This window comes from Daphnia pulicaria, chromosome 1 (genome assembly GCF_021234035.1).
Source record: "Daphnia pulicaria isolate SC F1-1A chromosome 1, SC_F0-13Bv2, whole genome shotgun sequence".
Taxonomy (NCBI): domain Eukaryota; kingdom Metazoa; phylum Arthropoda; class Branchiopoda; order Diplostraca; family Daphniidae; genus Daphnia; species Daphnia pulicaria.
Window position 1 is genome coordinate 1,221,246 of NC_060913.1, and position 22,569 is coordinate 1,243,814.

At 40.1% G+C, this 22,569-nt stretch overlaps 1 long non-coding RNA gene across 1 annotated transcript; it reads right to left on the minus strand.

The window, feature by feature from the left end:
* Nucleotides 1–10,795: 10,795 nt before the first annotated feature.
* LOC124328847 lies at nucleotides 10,796–12,327 on the minus strand. Its single transcript, XR_006916516.1, has 2 exons — nucleotides 12,144–12,327; nucleotides 10,796–11,057 (listed from the first exon to the last, which is right to left on the minus strand). It is a non-coding gene; the product is annotated as an uncharacterized LOC124328847 (long non-coding RNA).
* Nucleotides 12,328–22,569: the final 10,242 nt, after the last annotated feature.

The window sequence follows — 22,569 nt, forward strand, 5'->3', positions numbered from 1 at the left end:
AAAAAAGGTGAACCTGTAAGACGCGGGCGAATGGAACGTGCAGCCGCGATTAAACTACTTAGTACATATTGCCTCCCGACCAGGCTGTTATATTTCTTCTGCAAACTGCAATAGAACCAAGTTGATTCTTTTGTTTGTTTGAGTTCAGAGCTGATCCAGAACAGATTCATATACGTTTAGAAGAGCTCAACAATATGATAGTCTATTTTAATTAACACCAAGAAACAAAGAAGGTCAAGCCAGATATAAAAGAATTGTTTTTGTGCTAAGCTTGGGTTGCAAGATCAAGAATTTACTAGGATTGATAAGTGTAGTGTTTAATTTCGTAATGAGATAAAAACACGCATTTAAATGGCTATTCTTTATTGAGAAAACTAATGAATACTATGTCTGTCAGTCACTTCTTCTTTCTTGTAATCAGCCTGGTAATCTTTTTCATGCGCTTCTTCAATTTCATAATAAGGATAATCACAAAATTTTAAACAAAACATTGTTTAAAAATATTGATTAGAATTTTTAAGTAGGGAAACTTTCCCGGCTTAAGACACATGTTGCAAATCCTTATAAAGGATCGGTATTGACATTCTCGCAAAAAAACGCGTAGTTTTAATTTGCTACTTCATTTGAGATCGGGATCCTTGTCTTTTTTTCTCGTTCTTTTTCCTAACCCTATACACTTTTATTTGTCTCTCTTTTTCTTCTTTATCTTCATCTTGTTCTTCGTTTTTTTGTGCCAATTGGTACTCTTGTCGAGATTCATCTATAGTATAACTTCCTTTTTATTTGTTATTGTCTTACTGTAAATAAACCAGACTACTTGCTCTTCAAAGATTGCTCAAAATCCTATTCGCTTTGGATCTATGATGCATATCGTATGTATTTCATGGAAGCCGAGAAGAAAGGTTGTCTCACAGCATTAAATGATAAAGTAGAGCTTCTACCTTGTGAAATGGAACCACATTCAATCAGACAAATGTGGAAATTCGAATTTAAGAACATGGACGGGACATTTCGACGAGCGTATCCAAACATTACAATAGAAGAATTGGAATTCGTACAAGAAGAACTTCAGAGTAGACCAGCAGAAAGTGTTACGGAAGTAGAAGATTTGTTTAATGGGAGAAGTTTCATCCCGAAGACAAAAAGGAAGGAAAATAAAATGAATTCAACTTGTTTGACTCATGCGAGAAATATGCGAACTGTAACATTAGAACGGTGTACCAAACAAGACACAGAATTTTCCAAGCAAAATCAAAGAATCGAGTATACTACAGACTATACTATGAGGAAATTCACCTCTAATATGTGTCTCCACATAGATAATTTTAAACATACCTCACTACCAACATTGATGCCCTGCAACAAAAATAGTATGAGATGGGGAATAAATGAATTGACAGGACAGTTTATGGAATTAAATTCTCTTCTGTGTATTGAAAACGACAAAGGACGACTAAATCTAGGGCTTTGCAACAAAGATCAGAAGCCGCGAAATCAGAAATGGAAATTTGAGTATCACAGCCCAATGTTAGTGAATTTGACGGACTCTCCCCATCTTACCCCATCTGTAATTTTGGAATTGTATAGAAATTTATCATTCTATGCGATACTATTCCCACCGATGCCTCCAATATTCAACGTGCAAACACCATCGAGTCACTGATAGACGAATCAGACACCACAACTACAACGCCTAAGCCGACTACAAGTACTACAACTACAACAACGCCTAAGCCGACAACAAGTACTATAACAGCAACGCCTAAGCCGACTACAAGTACTACAACTAGAACAACGCCTAAGCCGACAACAAGTACTACAACTAGAAGGACGCCGAAGCCGACTACGCCAACTACGACAACTACGATTAAGCCAACTACGTCTACTACGACTACGACGAATACACCGAAACCCACTACGTCAACTACTACAACGACGACTACGCCAAATCCAACCACATTTACTACGTCTCCGACGACGACTACAATTACAACAACTACGTCTAAGACAACCGCTACGTCGCCAACGACAACCACGTCTACAACAACCACGTCTACAGCAACCACATCTAATACGTCTCCAACGACGACCACGCCAACGCCGTCGACAACCCCCACAACAACGACTTCAACAACGACCGTAGCGACTACAACCGCCATAAAAAGGGAAGACTCTACAACGGTAAAACCGGTTACAACCTACAAAATCACCAATGTTTCCAGAACCAGCACAGACGAACATTTCTTCAAACACTCCGACAACTCAACAACAGACACCTATACCTATAAATAATTCCGACGTTTTTTCAACAGTTCTACCAATACATCCACAACCACAACAACCGGAAATTACCAGTTTATATTTGAACAAGTCTTCATTAGATGCCGCGATATGGGTGGAAGAGGCAGTCGATGCTGTTGCCTACTATGACTCTTCGACTGCCACATACCCAGAAATGACTAAACCAACCACAACGATACATCTTGTAACGAAAGCAATCAACTCATCCGTTGACGACTATTCTGGATATAATCCACCGCAAAACGCAACTAAAAATCCGGTGACGATAGACCGGAGGACAATAAGTGAATTTATAGCACCGATCATGCAGTCTTTTCACGAACAGTACAAACGACATATCGAAATCCAACATGAAAATGAACTCGCTAAAGAGATCCGCCAAATTTATTGTCAAGTTTCAGTGCTACGCAGACTACAAGCAGTGACCCTGTCACAAACCAACGGATTATTGGCCGCTTCAGTGTTAGAATTGCCAACATGCTCACGTTTACAAGGTTTAGGTCAATCGTTGCTTTTGCAAGAATGTGAAAGAGTTCAAGTTTTTGTCACAGCAAGAGAAACAAAATGTGGTTATCAGCCGCTAACAGTGTACAACAACAAGAATTATACAATAGGAACCGATGGATGGTCCATTTATCCGTTCTCCGACTGTTTTTGGAAATCCAACCTTATCAACTTGAATGGAAAAACATACCACTGGGAACATAATGTTACCTATAGTGGTTGGGTGGAACAAATACCAACCATTCACACGCCTAATCTAAACCTTTTTTCCGAATTTCAAGAACTTCCATTAAACGATTTTGACTATGCAATAAAAGGACACCCTGCTCATTCGACAGCTGACATGAAAAACCTTAATGTTTTGACTGAACTTATTGGACGAATAGAGGAGACACACGACAACTCTTTGTCCGGAATGATTATGTCCGAGAAACGAGACAGCAGAATTGGTGAAATGTTTTCTTGGACAGACTATTTAAAAATAATCATATTTTCAACAATCGGTTTCGTAATGCTTATCCTAGTGATGTATATATTCGCCCGCGTAAACCCTTTCCCCGCACTAGAAGACTCGTTTCGACGAAAGCGGTTAGAAAGGAAGAATCAGTTAGATACCAAAGAAGTGCCCCTAGAACAGCTTCAACCAATGATAGCTTCCGCACCACAAGTGATTATTCCCGGTGACGTGTACCCCTATGTGGTAAACCCCAGTGCACCGATAGATAGAATGCCGAGACCAAATAGTTTTCTCAACCGAATCCAGCTCTAAAACCACTCCCTACATATTCACCTATTTTACCATGCACCTGTAGTTAGTTTTAGTTTAACAGTGCACCAATTTAAACTTTGTCTACATCATATAGAAATGAATCAAGAAGACTTTCCCGCAGAACCGTCCGAGCATCGGAAAATTTGGAGCTTCACAACCGTGCACATGAGCCGAAGACGAAGTGGTTATTTTCGCCATGGAATTGAGCGCGAGATACCCAAGGTACATGAACTTGTTTTAATGGACGATGGCGATGCTTTATCTATGTGGCTAGACCGACACCCAGAGGACATCGAAAATCGTTTTCGTCTAAAAACGCCACTTTTAATAGCAATTAAACATGATGCATATGAGTGTTTCCAAGTGCTTCTACAACGAGACGCGAATTTAGAAGAATACAACCCACAAAATGAAACAGCACTCCTGATAGCTGTGCGTCTGAATAGGACAAGGATGGTCGACGACCTAATTGCTCGGGATGCCAGCATCCTACCAGAAGATAGGATGGCTAGGACAGTGACCGAAATTCTAATTTCTAGAGACGACGTGGAGACATTGAAGTTACTCCACATCCAAAGGGGAAACCTCTTGGACCACGACTTGCATAACGAAGAATTTTACTGACATTGGCTATCAGTCATCAAGCGCGAAAATGCATCGACTACATCCTCAGTTTAAAACCAAAAGCACAATCTTTTCTAATCCGGAGAAAATACAACTGCCCGATATCAGCAGCAATTCGAAGAAATGATGTAAGGACCATGGAACAACTCGTGACCCTCGAAGAATTCCCATACATTGTGAACAAGAGGATCCACAAATCAGTTTCCTACATTCATCTAGCTGTTGAAAAAGGACGCCCAGAAATAGTGAAAATCTTACTTCAAAATGGAGCTATGGTCAATCTACTAGATAACAACGGAAATACACCAGCTCACTATGTAAGTGACGTTCCAACTCTAAAAATTCTGATAGCAAACAAAGCCCGCCTAGACGTAGTGAATAAGTTTGACCTCACTCCCATTGCGACCGCAGCAAAGGAACAACGCAACAGCATTTACCAATACCTTCGCCTGTACAATATCAAAACCCAAGTAAAACAAAACCCAGTAGTAACAGTCAGTAAACCAACCATCCACGACCGTTTTGGAAAATACTACCGCGAACGAATCCGCGAAAGCAATGAAATGCTTGTGGCTAAGGCAAACTTCAGACCAGATTATGAAGACTTACCAGAATTATCGTGTGAGATGCCACCTCTGGAAGAGCTAGATGTACCCAAATTTGAATTCTGTGGGATACCTTTCAAGGGCTGGGAGGATCCAGTGGAAGCCACAGCCACCCAACAAAAAACTACTGAACTAGAGACTACTGTTTCAGCTTCCAGTAGCAAGGATGGAATGAGTCGTCACGACGAAACGACTCCGGTTTTAAAAGTTTGGAACCTGAAACGCTTGCAGGGAGAAAAGCGTATAAGCTTGCCTCTCCCACCTGGCTGTCGGTATATTACTACCGAACCCATGGAGTTAAGTGGATCAGAAGAAAGCGATATTGAAAGAGAAATCCTTTTCGATAAAGATCGTATATTTGCTAAGTACACCGGAGACGACCTTAGTGAATTTGGAGATGATAACTAACTATGTCATCTAAATTGATCACTTTAGAAATTTTCTTCTTTCACACACCACTTAATCGTTTCACCACTGAATAAATTTTTCCAATTTCCAAAGTTTACTGAACTAATTGATCCACTACGAAAAAAAAATTAATTTCAAAAAAAAAATAACTAACAAATTAATCCATTTCCACACATCACTAATTTCAAAACTTTACTGCACTAATTGAACATTTTTTTTTTTTAACTATTAATTTCCGAATTTAACTATAGTACTTAATTCATTTTGTCCGACTTTTCATTTATTTTTTATTTTTTTTTTTTCATTTACTCTAAAAATTTCCAAACCAATAAAAGTAAACAAGTTTCACCCATATAATGATCCATGTATTGCACAAGACCTTCGCACTCTTGACACACAACCGTTAAACAAAATGGTTCAGGAAAACTATTTTAGCATCTTTAAACTTCGTTAAGCCTACTCATCTTTACACTTCATTAATTAATAAGAAAACAAGGAACGAGTAATTAAATATCCAACGGTAAACACTACCGTATATAAAGAGGTGACTTCCAAAGTCAAAAGAAACAGTAGTCTAAGATCCACATCATGGCTGAAAACAATCAAGAAAACACGAGAACAATTCTTGAAAAAACCTTTGCTCTAACAAGTCAAAGACAAGAGGGTACAGTTCACTCTTGGACTTGACGGTAGAGCTACGCAAGATCCCGGCGACAGTGGAGCACCAAAGCGATCAGCCCAATGGACCAATCGTCCTAGCAACAACTCGCCGATACGCGCAAAACCAAATTTTAATCGATCGAGACATCGTCGAAGTGGACGAGATTGAAGAAAGGGCCAACGTCAACGGAGCTACAGATGTAAACGAAACCCGGCCAACAGTTCCAGTTGCAGTAGCTCGTCAAGAGCTCGTCGACCTAACGCAAAGCGATGAAGAAGACGATGATGAAGAAGACGACACAACCGTGGAGAATCCGGATCTGGAGAACATAGAAGAGCGCTCGGAAGAACATGGCGATTCAGCAGGCCCGCATCCGTTGGACGAGGAAACAGCATCGGGAACAGATAGCAGCCAAGACCGCGCCTGGCCGGACTCGCCACCACCATCACCACCACCATACTCACCAGAACCTTCTTCACGACAACGAGACCGACGTAGAACATTGACGGAATACGATCGCCGTCACCGCCAGGGTATGTGCCCTCATTTTACTTACAAAATCTATACTCCTCACCTATACTCCTTCGTAGTGAGGAGGAGTATAGGTATCACCGTCGCGAACTCATTCAGCAACACAATCGCGATTGTCTAGACTTGTACTACAAGTACGAGTTTTACTCGCAACAACTAAAGCGAGCCAGACGTCAGTACTATTAAATTTTTTATTATTATTATTATATTGATTTGGTAATGGTTTACGTATGTATTCTAATATGTACTTACTTTTATACTGATTATTTACTCTGATAATTTACTTACTTACATAATATCCATGTATGTTTCTTTGCTTTTAATATACTAAATATACAACTACTTAGCCTAGCAGCAAATTCAAAACTGACTTGAAGAATGTGTTTACTTGTGTATTCTTCCCCCCCCCCCACCAAAACAGTACCACCGGGAAAGGGAGGAGTGTAACAACTCGCCCCACCCTCTTCACTTCTAGTAGAGGCCAAGTAACTCACACCTGCTTGACGCTCTATTAGGCATTCTGCCTTAGCCTTTCTCTTCATTGGCCGTGACTGATCACTGGACCAAATCTCCTACTTTCCTTTCTTTGTATTTGTCTATTGGACCATAACCATTGGTTATGGTGCAGTATGTTTCCCCAAGTTTCTCTTTGTCTTCACCCACTATAAAAGCCCGACGTCTGCCTAGTCCCGGCAGATCGTCACCGGCAGCTGTAGCCCAACATCGGTAAATACACTATTGTTAAAGTCTCTTATTTGTTATTATTGTTATCATTGTTTATCATCACAATTAGATTAAACAATTTCTAAACCTATTAATTTCCCAATTTAAATGCAGTAGTTAATTCATTTTTTTTAATATGTATCAGTAATTTCCAAATTTGCACTTTCTCTACTCTCTAATCCATAATAGTTTTGCACTCTTAGGCGTAACAGCAAACCAAATTATTAAGGACAAATTGTTATAACAGATTTTTATTTCATTAAACTCCAACTTTACACATCAGTGACAATTCATTAACACCCTATAAAAAAAAAGTTGTACTGAATGCCCCCACATTTGTCCTATAAATACGGTGCGCTGCGATATCAATTCTTCAGTAATGTACCTTACTTCAAGAAGTACAATGTCTGAGAACCGAGCGATCCTTGAGAAGACTTTTGCACTAACGAGTCAGCAACAAGAGGGCACGATCGCCCTTTTGGACGTGACAGTGGATGTGAGAAAAATACCAGCCACGGTCGAGAGGCAACAACCTTACGAACCCATCATTATCGCGACAACTCGACGATTCGCCCAGGGGCAAATCCTGGTCGAAGGTAACTTGACGGAATTGGAAGAACCCCCAAACGTAGTCGAAAGTTCTTCCCAAACCGAAGAGGAGGCGGAGATCCCTATCGCCTACGTCCGCCAGGAAATCGTGGATCTAAGCGAGTCGAACGACGAGGAGGACGAAGACGAAGGGGTGGACAGCGACGCGACGGAGGAAAACCCTCACTTGGCGGCTGAGGAACACCCATCAGAAGACAGCCAAGACCGGGCCTGGCCGGACTCGCCACCACCATCACCACCACCGTATTCGCCGGAGGCTACATCTTCACGGCGACGCAGGAGTCCTCTGGATCAACGGGGAGAACTACGATCACCATCACCACCAGGTTATGTCCCGTCATATTATTTACAAAATATGTATTCCCCGCCAATACTCCTTCGGAGTGAGGTGGAATATCGATGTCATCGTCGTGTTTTAATCCGATAGTATAATAGGGATAGCTTGGACTTATATTAAAAATATGAGTACCAGGCACAACAGTTAAAAAGAGCCAGACGGCAATTTTATTAAATAACTGTTGTTGAAATGCCTATAATATGAAGTATGCGCTATTATTCAAATGGTTGTGGTTATTGATTTATATGCATTTCTATTATCTGTAGTATCGTATGTAAAAGGTGGTGGATAGTATGCTTTAAAAAATATGTAAGTTATTAGATTAGCAGCAAAATAGAAACTGACTTCAAAATTGTGTATTTACTCCTATTTCCTTCCCCGCTAACTAAGAAAATCACCGTGAAGGGGAGGAGTGTAACGACTCGCCCAGCTTCCATATGCTATTTCTCTTTATCTAAGCAACCGTGAAGTTGCTTGACTTTTCTTCACGCTTTTCTAATTAAGGAAAGCTGGTCAACGTCCCCCAACAACTCGTGGGTGCTGGCCGTGACGAACCAGTGGACCGAACATCCCCCTTTCTTATTCTGTGGTTTTCCTAACACATGTGTCCCTGAGTTTCTCTTTGTCTTCCCCCAGTATAAAAGCCCGACGTCTGCCTAATCCCGGCAGATCGTCACCGGCAACTGCAACCCTAACATCTTGGTAAATAAACGTTTCTACAGTCTTTTAAGTGTACTTGTCTTTATTGGTATTGTGACAAACATCACACCCTGTTATAAAAGCCCGACGTCTGCCTAGTCCCGGCAGATCGTCACCGGCAGCTGTACTCCACAAGTGGTAAATACACTATTGAAAAGTCTTTCATTGTTATTGTGTTATTATTGTGTATGTGAGTATCATCACACTTCTAACGAATCGTCATCTTTAATTAATCAGCTTTAACCCCCGTAACGAACTGTTACAATTGAAGACCTTGCCATACGATCCACCATCTCTTCCAGAACAACCATACATCACTACATCCATCACTAACTACGTTACAGCTGCTCCCACAGCGGGATTGGCTTCATTTCGGAGTAAGTCAATGTCAAATATAAAATCAAATTTTGACCCTATTGACCCTCACGGAGCATCCGCTCTTCGAGAAAGCGAAATTAGGGCTATAACTTACCCTGACCACGATCCCAACTCAAATATTAGACCATCCGCATATCCAAATGTACAAGAAATTACTTTCGAACCAATACTTTCTATCGAATCTCCCCCTCAATACTCAGCCATAACTTTCCCCATTCCAACAACCTACCCAGATTTATCAATCGTGCGTACATCCAATCTCCCTATTGCAGTACGTGCTCGAATAATTAGACCACCAACTCCTTTAAGAAATCAGCAACCCAGCCCACTACCATCTAAATGTTCCCGTAGCGCAGATAGCCCTCAATCCGACTCTGATCGAACAACAATCTCCCACTATTATTCACAAGAATTTTTACCAACCGAAAAAAAGAAATAGTCTAATACTAGAATTCAATGCATATCAATCAGTCTTAGCAGAATCACTCTCGACTCTCGCAGAAACTAAATTAAAAGCAGCCGAAACTACTTCAAAGAAGTACAGAAAAAAGTTAAATAGCGAAATTAAATCAAAGGAAAAAGAACAAAGGAAACTAACTTAAAAACTACACACAGCCGAATTAGAAATCAATCCCCTCGAGTATCGTTCACAAACATACCAAGTAGCAGCATCAGATCTGCATTTAGAACATCAGAAATTCAAAAATCAAACCTTGATCAAACCTTCGCAACTTTCCTATACCCAAAAAGATGGAACACCTAAGATCGTTCTTAGGGATTGCAGGATATTATAGGAAAGTCATCGATCAATTCGCAGATATAGTCCATGCACTCACCCAGCTCACACGCAGCAAAGTGCAATGGCACTGGGATTTGAAGCACAAACAGCATTTGAAAAGATAAAGGAGCTCCTATGCACGGCGCCCGTGCTCGCGTATCCGGATTTTGTGCAACCTTTCATCATACACACGGATGCGTGTGGCTACAGCGTCGGTGGCATATTATCACAAATGCCAAATGCTTGCAGTGAACCAGCATCTGAACAGGAGTCAATCATGGACTCTTAAGAGCAACCAAAAGCGTATAAATCTAAACAATTAAACGATCTTCAAATCAAGTGGTGCACGACGGAAAAAGAAGCGTTCGCCATTTACCACACGGTGAAGACATTCTTTCCATATTTATTTGGAACGAATTTCACTATTGTGACTGACCCCGCTTCTTTAAGATATCTAATGGGTAAAAGAGAACCAACGGGAAGACTAGCTCGTTAATCACTCTACTTACAACAATTTGATATGGAAAAACATTATAGACCAGGAAAGTTACACCAAAATGCAGATGCATTAAGTAGAAGTCCGGTCTACGCGAGTGCGAAATTCCGAAGGTACATGAACTTGTTTTTATGGATGACGGCAATGACTTGGCTAGATGGCTAGATCGACATCCTGAAGACGTTGAAAATCGTTTCCGTCTTAAAACGCCACTTTTGATTACGATCAAACACGATGCATACGAATGCTTCCAATCGTAGACCATGATTCCCCGTCTATATAAAGCCCCACACTCTGTTTATCCAGCAGAGTCGAAACCCGGCATTGTAATCCGCAACCATCGTAATACAAAGCTATAGAAAACTCCTTGCCTTTCTTGAGATTATTTCTATTGTGAACCATCACAGTATGTACAGTACTCAAGCGCAGGTCGCGCACACAGGCACGCTAAAATAATAAAAGTTAATCAACACAGTTTAATTGATACTTTTTTGTCCAATTAAAAAATGTTAATCCCGATTACAGTAATGTGTCACTTTGGTTTGGGTATCAAATGCGATTTTAATGTTTTGCTTGACAATAAATCTCCTTTTAAAGTTGTCCAAAGTCCAACACGTTTTGGTAGAGGCCGTTCCTGAAATGGAATCCGGGAAGAGACTTGAATTATCCGATAAGAGTTTGTTTTTGCAGCAGGATCGCAAGCAGATTCCAATTATATACATAGACCGGATTCAGATTTCTTATAGGAGGAGCTATTCGGGAATAAAATCGGAAAACATCGAGAAAACCATTGTCCGCATCACTTTTTGTGATTCAAAGGGCAAATTTACAGGGGGGAAATATTGATACAAAATTCTCCTTTTTTAGCCTATCGTTTTTTAAACGTAGAATATAGATACAGTCACGCTTGAAAGTTTCTGGAGCAGGCAAATTGATCTATATGTTTTTATTTCAAGTTGACGGAAGGTATCTACTGAGAATCAAACTACTCCCCAATTTTTTAATCCCTTTTTCACTTTTTCTTTCTCTCATTCTGTTCTTTAAAAGGTGAAAAAGGGATTAAAAAATGGGGGAGTAGTTGAATTCTCAGTATACCTTCCGTCAACTTGAAATAAAAACATATAGAGCAATTTGCCTGCTCCAGAAACTTTCAAGCGTGACTGAATAATTTGCTTCGGTTGCAACAAGAAGAGGGAAAAAAGGGAAGGAAGAAAAATACACAAGTGGCGACGTTGAGTTAGAAATCGTTCTAGAAGAGTTAACCACATAGCCTACTCCAGTTACGGCCACTGAGCACACATCCCTTCTGTGTATTCATCGAAATCGAATCAGCCACCCACTCGAAGCTGCCAGAGGCAATCGTACCTAGAAAGCATTGTGGATTGTGGACTGTGGGATTCTATTCCATTTCCCACAATCCACAATGCTATTCACCTAGGTACGATTGCTTCCGGCAACTGAAGGTGGGTGGGTGATTCGATTTCGATGAATACACAGAAGGGATGTGTGCTCCGTGGCCGTAACCGGAATAGGCTATAGTTAACTAACATTTTCAATAAATATTTTTTAACTCGCTCTTTGAACGGCAAAAAGTAATGCTGACAAGGGGGAATTTCAGATTTTTGGGGAAATTAATTCCCGATTATCTTTTAAACTATAACAAATCCAAATCCGATATTTGCAAAGTTAGTGCGGTACTGCGATGCTACACAAAACAGACCTGTTCCGGATGTGTCAAGTCCTTTTCCCGGCAAAAACCACCTCCTACAAAAAGGGGTCTTTGGACCACTCGAGTGAGAATTTGCTTGTTAAAATGTCAAACTTTACTTTACACAAGATATAACTTCAAATTCGTTGCTTCTGACTTGGCGTGGCTTTCGTGCGTTAATGACAATGGATGCAGGAAGCGTACAGGTAGGTCCAGTTATGCCGCAGCAGATGTTGCATGCCATCTAGCAATAACAAAAAGTACGAATACAATTAATGAAAAAACACCATAAAGTGGCGACCTCAAGTGGTTGAAACATGAGTTGCAGTTGTTTTTTACCATAATTATAAATATGAAGCAATTAACCTAATCAACCTAGCACTTTAGAAATGGTGATTTCAGGTGACCAGTGGGATCTCAAAATATCCAAACAAATGCTACCAAATTGCTGCTTATATTTTGATGATAGATTTGCGTTCTGAAGCTACCTTGGTTGGTTTAAATGAATAATCTGTTGGAAGCAAATGGGAGATGAAGACCTGTACTGATTGTCTATAAAGTTTATAATGAACACCGAGTCTGAGCCAAGCCTCTTTTTAAAAAAGTTGTTTCAGTATTAGATGGGGAAAAAAGTTATATTTAAAATAATGAATTTTGTTATATTTTAAAATTGGTTTCATCGTACAAAAAAATTGTAATGTATTCAATTTTAAAAATTTAGCTTTTAATCATGTGGGCATCATTATCATGCGCACTTATATTGGAAATTTGAATAATATGTGACTAGTCGTTCTGAAGATAAAAGTAAAAATAATTTTTGACTTTTCTGATGTAATATTTTTCGAAAAGCTTTTTCAGATAATTTCTTTTGGAATAATAATACAAATATTTAAAAATACTAGTGAAATAGAAAATTTTATCTTCTATCGACTGTATGTAAAGGCGTAAACAGAAAAATAAATTATAGTGGCATAAAATATATTTTGTGTAGACGACCTTGTTGGGGCTATTTCTGCCTTTCACCGTAGGGCTAGTTGTCTTATGGAAAATTGTCATTGCTGAGAATAACTGAATTTTTGAATTAGCTCAAATTACTTATGGATATTAAAAACCAACCAAGGCAATTATATAAAAACCACACTGAAAAAATAAATCGCTGATATTATGATTTATTTTATCAAAATCGAGGTTTCAAATCAACCCCCGTTTCGGCTGTTTTCCCATTAGAATTACGGGGAAAGCCAAAAGGCCCCGTTGTAGGGGCATGTTGCGTCATTTTTTTCGTTTTATAACTTTAATAACGCTGGAATTGTAACTAATAAAATGTTCAAAAAATACGTTCAAGATAAATGAATTTTTGCTCTTTTTTTAGACCAAAAGATATCAAAAAGGTGTTGATGGAAGGAAATGGGAGAGAAAATAAAAAAAGGGGGCCAACCCTACTACTCTCCCCTACAAAACAACGTTGCATTATTTTTTTTTTTGAAGTGGCACAAACGGCGTTCCATACTATACCCTCTAAATAAATGTTTTAATAGGATTTCATTTTTTAATAACTATTTTACTTTAGATTTATTAGATATGCAGTTTGAATTTTTTGAAAGAATAATGTTGTCTATTACACAACTTTAATACTTGAAAATATTTATTTTATGTTGAGCGAAGCTATGTTGAGTGTCAGCTAAAACTATTACAAAATCTTATTGGCAACGTATGCAACAGGTTAGCCTATTATAACACCGAACATATAGCATAAACAACAAAATGTCACTGAAAATACTGTAGGTTAATTTATAGCGTGCTATGTGTAATATATTTGCAGTTTAATGTTAATCTTGTCAAATGCGATTAGTGAAAGGCATCAGCTTCTTTGAATTCTTACAAGAATAATAATGTGAGTCCTACTTGATGTCATTCAACTGAATGAACCGCGTGGTAACTAACTTGTTGCGATCCGCCAATGCGGGTTGTGGGAAAGATAAAATAGCCTATATTATAGCTGGGAAATCATGAAGAGTCGGTCTCCGAATGATAAGGTCATCGTAAAACCGATGATGTAGAAGGACGAGGCAGCAAGTCAAATCTAGTGGTGTACATCTATATAGCCTACATGGTGGCATATCTATATCGGAGCCAATGACTTTTGAGCCGATCCCGCTTAGCCCTGTGGTGTAATAAATATATGGATCAACTTAGGAGGGCCCCTATTGTATGAACAAGTTCAAGACATCCTCGCCCCTTTCGTACACACAGATTTTAACTGTGGATTATGTACGGTGACTTTTCGGATTTGAGGGGAGTTGAACACACAGCGGATGGAGGCAAAAAATAAAAAGAGAGGGCCTATTATTTGTCTGGTCGGGGTGGTTTCCAGACTTTCAAGGGTTGTAGTTACACTCCGTTTTTTCCCTCTCTCTCTCTTATTTTTTCCCCAGAAAAAAAAAGAAGAAGAAAAAAACTCGCCGGATAAGTTGAGAGGGAAAATGACCGGATTTCCTCTATGGTTTGTTAGTCTAACAAGTGCTTCCTCCCTTATTCTTCTTCTTGGTCGTCTTTCAACCCCCCCCCCCCCCCCCAAACACACGGCTGGACCTGCCCAGTTGGTCATATTTTCCTACTTTTTCTTCTCCCAAAGAATCGGACACAACGGAGTGACGTACCCTAAATATAAGAGAAGAATAAGTTTGTTACACGGGGCGCTGACACCGCGGCAAAAGGGAGAAAAGTGAATAGTACTACACACAGCACAGCATCGCAGGTATCTTATATACATGTCGTTGAAGGTGCAACTATAGCCAGCCATATAACATGCAGCGATGTCGTCGTCGGTTTTGTTCTCTTCTCTTTTTTTTTTTTAATTTCAGGCCCCGATTCTTTGAATGCGCGCACATCCTGTTCCTGGTGTCGTAAAAACGTATCATACATTTATTTTTTATTTTACTTTTTTCAAATTTCCTAGGAAAAAAAGGAGGAGGACAGCGGATAGCCTGTCATGATGCACGGTGTTACTGTCAAATGTCAAAACGGAATTCCGTTTGAAACACAAAATATACGTAGGCTAACTTGTATTTTATCGTCAAATGCGTTGGTATGAGGATTTAATTTATTTAAATTACTCAGCTGCTTTAGATTCCAAACAAATTTTCGTCCCGAAAAAAAAATACAAGTTTCCACCGGTTTCCACATTTGGTTTATTAACAAAATTATATAATTAAATTGATTTATTCTTGTAATATCTTCAACATCAGCCAATAAACCTATTAGATTGATTTATTGCGGGTGTTGGTATTGATGTAACGATGTTGTTCAGAGCGGAACTGTCAAACCAACGAAGGCAACTGTATATAACTGAGCTTCCGCCCTCGTAAAATGTAGCGGTGCTTGATCACGATGCACAGGAAAGTCGACGGTTGAAAAAAACAAAAAAATTTCAGTTTATTATGCATCACGATGATGCGTCCGAGAGAAAAAAAAAAGAGAAAACGAAACGCCGTGGGAAAACAACTGGAAAAGGGAAAAAAGAAAAAGAAAACGCCCTCTCCTCTCTTCGTGCTGGTGTATAGGTTATACGAAACAACCCCCCCCCCCCCTTCCTGCATATCATCGACGGCTAGCTCATATAACAATAATAAGAACATCACCTCCATGTATAATGAGCGATACGTGAGCCAGCAGGTATATAGGTATATATAAGAGTCTTAGAGAGAGAGAAGCTAAAGCCAGGTAGCAATCGGAAATAAGAAGACCGATGGCAGCATTCCCGAAGGCCATTTTTGTCAACATACGGCGATCGAATTCACGTGCCACTGCCATACCTGAAGGCCCCGAGCCTGAATAATTGATCAGATATACTGCCACATGTTAGACATATATTATAATAGTCTATAGTATCTTTCTTCCCTTCTTTCTTTTCAAAAAAGAAGCAAGGGAATAATAAAATACGAGAAATAGAAGAAGAAAAAATAAGAGAGAGAGGGAAAGTCTTACGCATATATATAACTCGTCTGGGTGTATCATCTACTCGAAAAAGTAGAGTATAGTATACTATATAGCCTGAGGGGATTGTTTCAGTTTGGTTTGAAGCCCGAGGACTCGTAGCTCCGAGCCAAATAAGCCCGAACCACAACAAAGAAACCAGGGGTTTCGGGCGCGGGCTTTTTGGAGAACACATTGTGAGCAGGAGGGACTTTTGGGCGCCAAAATAGGGAGAGAGGAGGACTTCTCTTTTTCCACCCTCTTTTTTCCCATTTTTCTTTATCTTTACCTTTTCATCTTTCTTTTTTTGAAAAAAGAAAAGCTACAGCGCCGAGTCAAGCGCCTGTAGGATAAAGCAATACTTTTTGGCCATCTTGTTCTTTATCGCTGCACGTCCTGTGTTGCTTAATTGATGCCGCAGGGGCCGGAGAATAAAAGGTACCATCGCCATTATCTCCGGACATCCGGTCACCACGTAGGTGTGTATTGATTACACCTGGGAGTCAACTAAACTGACCACCATATACCCACCTCACCGCGTCTCCAGCACTTACTTTCTTGCTTTTTATTTTCCAAAGTCCGTGAGACCTTTTTTCGAAACCGGTTTCTTCTTTCCCCGTCACTAACATAATATCACACATAAAAATAACAGATAAATATAAGCGACTATACATTTTAGACTTTCCGGATTGGAGAGGGGAATGTATCTCCTATAATCTTGATTATAAAGAACTAAAAGCGACATTATTTAGGCGAAATGGCCATGCTGCTTCACTGGATATGCAGCAGACACACTCCGGACTATAAACAATGGTGTTGCTGTTATCCTGTGATCGTCAGGTCACCTAAAATGGTAGTGTGACGATCTCCAGACTTGATTGGTTTAATGATTTGTAAAATAGGATATTATCACGCCACAGGCCATGACGATGAGCGGAGGTCTATATAGTATTCCCAGCAGGGTATAGAGTAACAGCAATTGACTCATCAGATAGAGTGACGTCATCTTCAGACATTGATGTAATCGAGGTCTTTTACGGTTCTCACAGCCCAGCAGCAGACGCAGAGGTTAAAACCATTTCTTTCATCTTTTTCTTAAAGGAAAGGAAAAAAAAAGAAGAAGAAGAAACATATAAATAGACCAACCTGTGTGAAAGGAAGAGAGAGGTTATTAGAGATAATTGTCTGGAGAAAGGCACAAGGGAGATGACGTACGGAGGGGAGCAGCGTTCTATGTGAGGTACAAGGGGGAGGGCGAGCAAAGGTAATCAACTAGTGATGGGAACTGTTGTGTACCCCATCACACCGTCATCACCTACCTCTCTCTTATATATGAAAACACTCTAGCCTACACAGCTGCGTAACAACTTCCAATTTTGAAGAATTAAAAAAATAAAAATCTGAACTGCCCCACATGAAATCACGTATACTCCCTTTGTTCTTTGATCCATATAATCAAACGTTCGTTGTATTATACATCAAACCAGACGTGATGATGATGAAGATGATGGCCAGAAAACGAACGAAATTATATCCAGTTAATACTATACGTCAGATATTTATAACAGGGAAAGACATTGTTTCCTTTTTGGGATGGATATTCGTGCAACTAAATCCCTTCAATGTGTGTGCATGTGTAAGACCAGTCGAAGATTTTCCCATCCACCAGCAGCTATAGCTATTACTCTGTGAAATCCTCCGGGGTTCCCCGTTGCTTCTTCAACATACGACTAGCACCTTCTTATATTCTTACTACCGGTGTCCTATTACGATGTTCTCCTTTTTTTTAAACAGGAAAAAAAAGGCCTACTCATGTCAAAAGGAAAGAAAAGAAGAAAAAAAAGGGTCATATGTTTCTGGTGTCTGATCCGCACACACAAATCCGTCAACGCGGTCGCACCCGATACCGGAATCAAATAGTTCAATCCTATAGTCCTACTGAGCTGGTTAGGGGTCGTCGAAAAGATCTAAAAAAGTTCTGTCGAAAATCTGTCGGGTGGTATGCCATCAAGTTGTCACCAACAACTATGGAGCATTTCAAACACTGTAAAAAAACGCGGGAATTTCGAATAATATAAATATGAGCTCTTGAAAATTCTAAAAAAAAGGACACGAGTTCTATTGTCGCTGAGAGGAGCAGCAGCAGCAGCTGCTGGATCGACGAAAGAATAAAGTCTGTCAGTAAAAACGTGCGGAGTGAGTCAATCACGTTGATTACCCACTCGGTGACGACGTCCCTCTTGAGTCGGTCGGTCGTATTTCGATAATACAGGCTCATCAAGTGCCCCACCTTGTGCAACTCCCCCAGCTCAAGCCTTTTATCCGTTCCCTTTTTTCATTCCTCATCTCTCTCCTGTGTGTGTTATGTTCCATAGATTTATTATGATTTCTATTGATCAACGGCAGCAGATTTTGACAAGAAAAAACCGTAGATCCAACCCTCTTGACTGGAGATGAATCGAAAAGGGGTTGGCCGAGGGGGTTGGCACAGGGGGGTTGGAAGCTTTTCACATATTATATTCTCTATTATTATTCATTTCTATATCAACCCCAGCGTCGTTTTTGGAAGGAGGTTTTTTTTTTTTCTTCTTTTTTCTTTTTGTTGATGTATTATTATTTATTATATATTTCGGCGTCCCCATACGACGCCACTCCACAAACTCGATGACATGTCATCACGTCCCAGCAGCAGCAGCAGCACATATTGCGTGCCTGTCAATCTCGCCCGGTGGACAATAGCCACTTGAAAACTTGGCGGGTCTCCCCTCTCGTCCATTATATATATGGGCCGAGAGAGAGAGAGAGTTACGTAAGGCACGCATTGACATGCAAATATAGTACTATACATTTTTTATAGTTATAAAATAGGACTTGAAGGTATATTAGAAATTGTATGGACATTGTGTCTAATCCAGTGTTGATTCATTCCAATTCAACAGCTCCATAATGGCAATAGACGACGGCGCGCGAGTGCCAGTACATCACCTCGGCCTTTTGTGTCACCTTTGAACACACACAGCAGCAGCAGAGAGCTGAGCCAGATGCCTTGTCGGACTAATTACATACTAGACGCAGAGCTCTATATACGAAAAAGAAAAGTGCTGTTGCTATATATAATAAGTTCTTCCAGTTACTTATTGCTCTACTCTTCTCCGGCGATTGTGTGATGGAGGGCTGTGCTGTGCGCGTGCATGCATTGAATTAACTATTTGAATGGCAAGGGGGGCGGAGAGATTCGACAACTGTCGGTTACTTAACCTTTTTTTTCTTCATTATATTAAACTGCTGCTGCTGTACCTGGCGATTAAATACTTTTCAATATAAGAATCAAATAGCCAAGAATATTGTATAGGATGAGCCCAGCATAGCTTTTAATCGAAGCAAAAAAGGAGAGTAATAATTACGTTAACAAAAAAGGAGGTCGAACTCTCTGATAAATCCGTTCATTCCATTTAGCTATCAACAACTGCTGGCCACGCACAGCACCAACAGCAGCCGTCTGCAGCATTTAAGAGAGGGTTGTGATCCATCCATCCGCCGATTCATCCATCATTTCCTCGCGTTTGTGCTGTATATACAGCGCGTGTCTTTTGTTACCGTTTTGTTATTGTCATCATCGTCTATGCTGCAATCCGGCGTGTGTGCTGTGTTCCGGTAAAAAAAGGAGTAATAGTATATATAGGAAAAGAGAGCTTTCAAAGATAAAAAACACGCGTAATGGTACAGTCACGCAACCAGTGCAGCACCTGGTGTGTGTTCATGTTGATTTATTTATACGTAGACAGCAGACGGAGAAAAGCGTTTAACCCCCTCCCTATGTTCTCCATAGCTCTATAGCTTTCTCCTAGAGTGTATATCGATATCGCTCTACACAGGGTCTTGGGGTCAAATTGGGAGACATCTGTCGGCTTGAATATTATTCGTCTCTGTTACAAGAAGAAGAAGATATATTTGTATTATTTTTTTCTCTCTTTTGCCAAAAAGCTTTTCTTGTTTTTAAGAACAGGAAAGAGAAAGAGAGAGATACATTGAAAAGGTTTTTCCTATAATCTGGTGACGAAAAAAGAAGAGAAACTTTTGGAGAACAGCATAAGGGAGGGGTTCCGTATTATAGCGAAAACGGTTATACGATGCTGCATGGTGTATAAGCCCGGCTAACATTTTTAGCGCGGAGAGAGAGAGATGTTTGTCCACTTCTTTTGGCTTCGGTTAAAATCCTCCCAGGTAGATAACAACTCGTTGAAAAGAAACTGAGAAGAAAACAGAGAAGAAAAGAGAGGCTCTTCTTCTTCTTCTTCATTTCAGAGCTCGACACATATTCGTGGGTATATTTTTTTTTAATCCTCCACCGACACACGTTTCCCACGACGAAGAGCACCTATATACACCATCACAGCAACAGCACCGGGGCTCTAGATCACCCCCTCTATTTTCAACCACCTTGAGCTTTTTGGAAAAGAAAGAAAGAAAAAAATAAAGGAAGTTGGAAAAGAAATAGATGTGTACAACATGCACAACATGAAGCACACACACACACAAGTAAATGGCACCTTGAGAAAAGAAATAAACCACGTCCGGTCTTTTTCTTCATACGCTCGCCTCTATGAGTTCACACAGGGGTCACACACACAGCACAGAGCCTACTACACACAGCAGAATATAATAAATTGATACGTATAGTGGGTATATAAATAAGCCGCGTCGGGATTTAGTAGCTAGGCAAGTTTCTCTCACGATGCCTAAATTCGTCTTTTCTTTCACTTTTCTATCCTCTTATATAATTTATACCCAAAAAAAAAGGAAAATCATTCGCCTGTAATTCCTTATTATTATTCATACCCTGGTGATCTCCATATGGGCCTATAGTATACTAATTTTAGTCGCGGCTTCTGTAACTCCAATTAAATTATTTAAATTATATAATCATAATAATAAGGGCGTGCCGAATATATTATTGAGGGGGGGGGGGAGGAGGATCGACTGTATCCATCACTCCGTGTCGATCACAAATGGCACTCGAAGTCAGATGGCCATCAGCAGCAGCTCCCCTCTCAAAATAAAATACGCAACAAAAAATATATATATCGAATCTATAGTAGCTATATAGTTCGGATATATCTGTCGACCCGTTCACGCTCGGTTGGTTACACCCAAAAGCGAGGGCGTGCCCCACCCTCAATAACTTTTTATAAACATAGAGCGTTCCAAAAAAGTCAATGTCGACCTTCTCCTGATGTCAGCGCACGTGCTGGGCTCCGACGCCAGAGCGTCCCGACTCTCGCTGTCAGACGCTTGATCGAACAACTTTTTTTTTATTTATATTTCTTTTGATTTTTTTTTTGTTCCGCGCTGTGTGTATTCAAACTCAGCATCACGTAGTATACATAATAGAGTGCCAGATTCTTATTATTATTAACTTCTCTCGCTCCCCCCCCCCCCTCGATGGCCTCATGATGTCAATCGAGAACAAAAGAACACACACACCATCTCTCCCCTCTCACCAGTTTCTTCTTGACGCGTCTATCAAAATATAATTCACCTGGTCCCCATTTTTTGGCGCGCTTTTTTACTTTTGAAAAAAAAGGGACGCAAGGGGGGCACCTTTTTTTTCGCGCTCTTGTTCAATTGCTCCCCGTCGATCTATTGATGATTGCGTCAACATCTGGCCAACACCTTCATTCAAAGAAACACAGCAGCAGTTATTCTCCCCCCCCCCCCCTCTCTGTTTTTTTTTTTTTTCGTCTCCTCAGGGATCCCCCCGATTTTCTTCTATTATGATTTTTTTAAATCGCTTATGAAAAGAAAGTCCAGATTTCTAGGGTGTTCTGTTTGTTGGATAACATCGCAAACGATATACCAACAACACGCCTAATCTGATTAAAAAAAACAAGCATACAAACATCAGACATATGCCATAGACTTCCTTATACATACGTACTACATTATACATTCGTAATAATGCAGTTGCACAACAGTTAAATAGAGAGTCGGGAAATCATACATGATATAATCCGACTATATAGGATACGGATATAATAAAGACGTCCGGCCAAAAACCACACGCATGTTTACACTTGTGCGCAGCGCAGCAGCCAAACACGTAGGGAAAATGTAGGTTATCGGATTTTGAACCCGGTTTGTTTGAGATAAAATTTTGTACTTTGTTCTATTTATTCGACTTTGGTGTGCTGCTGTTGTAGCCTATACTATTGTCCCCCCGAGATTATATCGGTATATGTGAGTGCGCTGTTTGTTTTCCCGCTCGTTTTTTTCTCTCTATCAGACGACCGTTCCCGACTTTTATTCTAATAGATTATAATAGACTCACGGAGCACGGTGCGAAGTAAAATTACGTCATGCTGAGACACAGCACACCTCAACCTGCTGAACAAGTCCAGACATATAGAATCATAAAAGCGCGCGCGAGGTTTGGAAATATCGGTCGCGGGAGAGAGAAATGGAG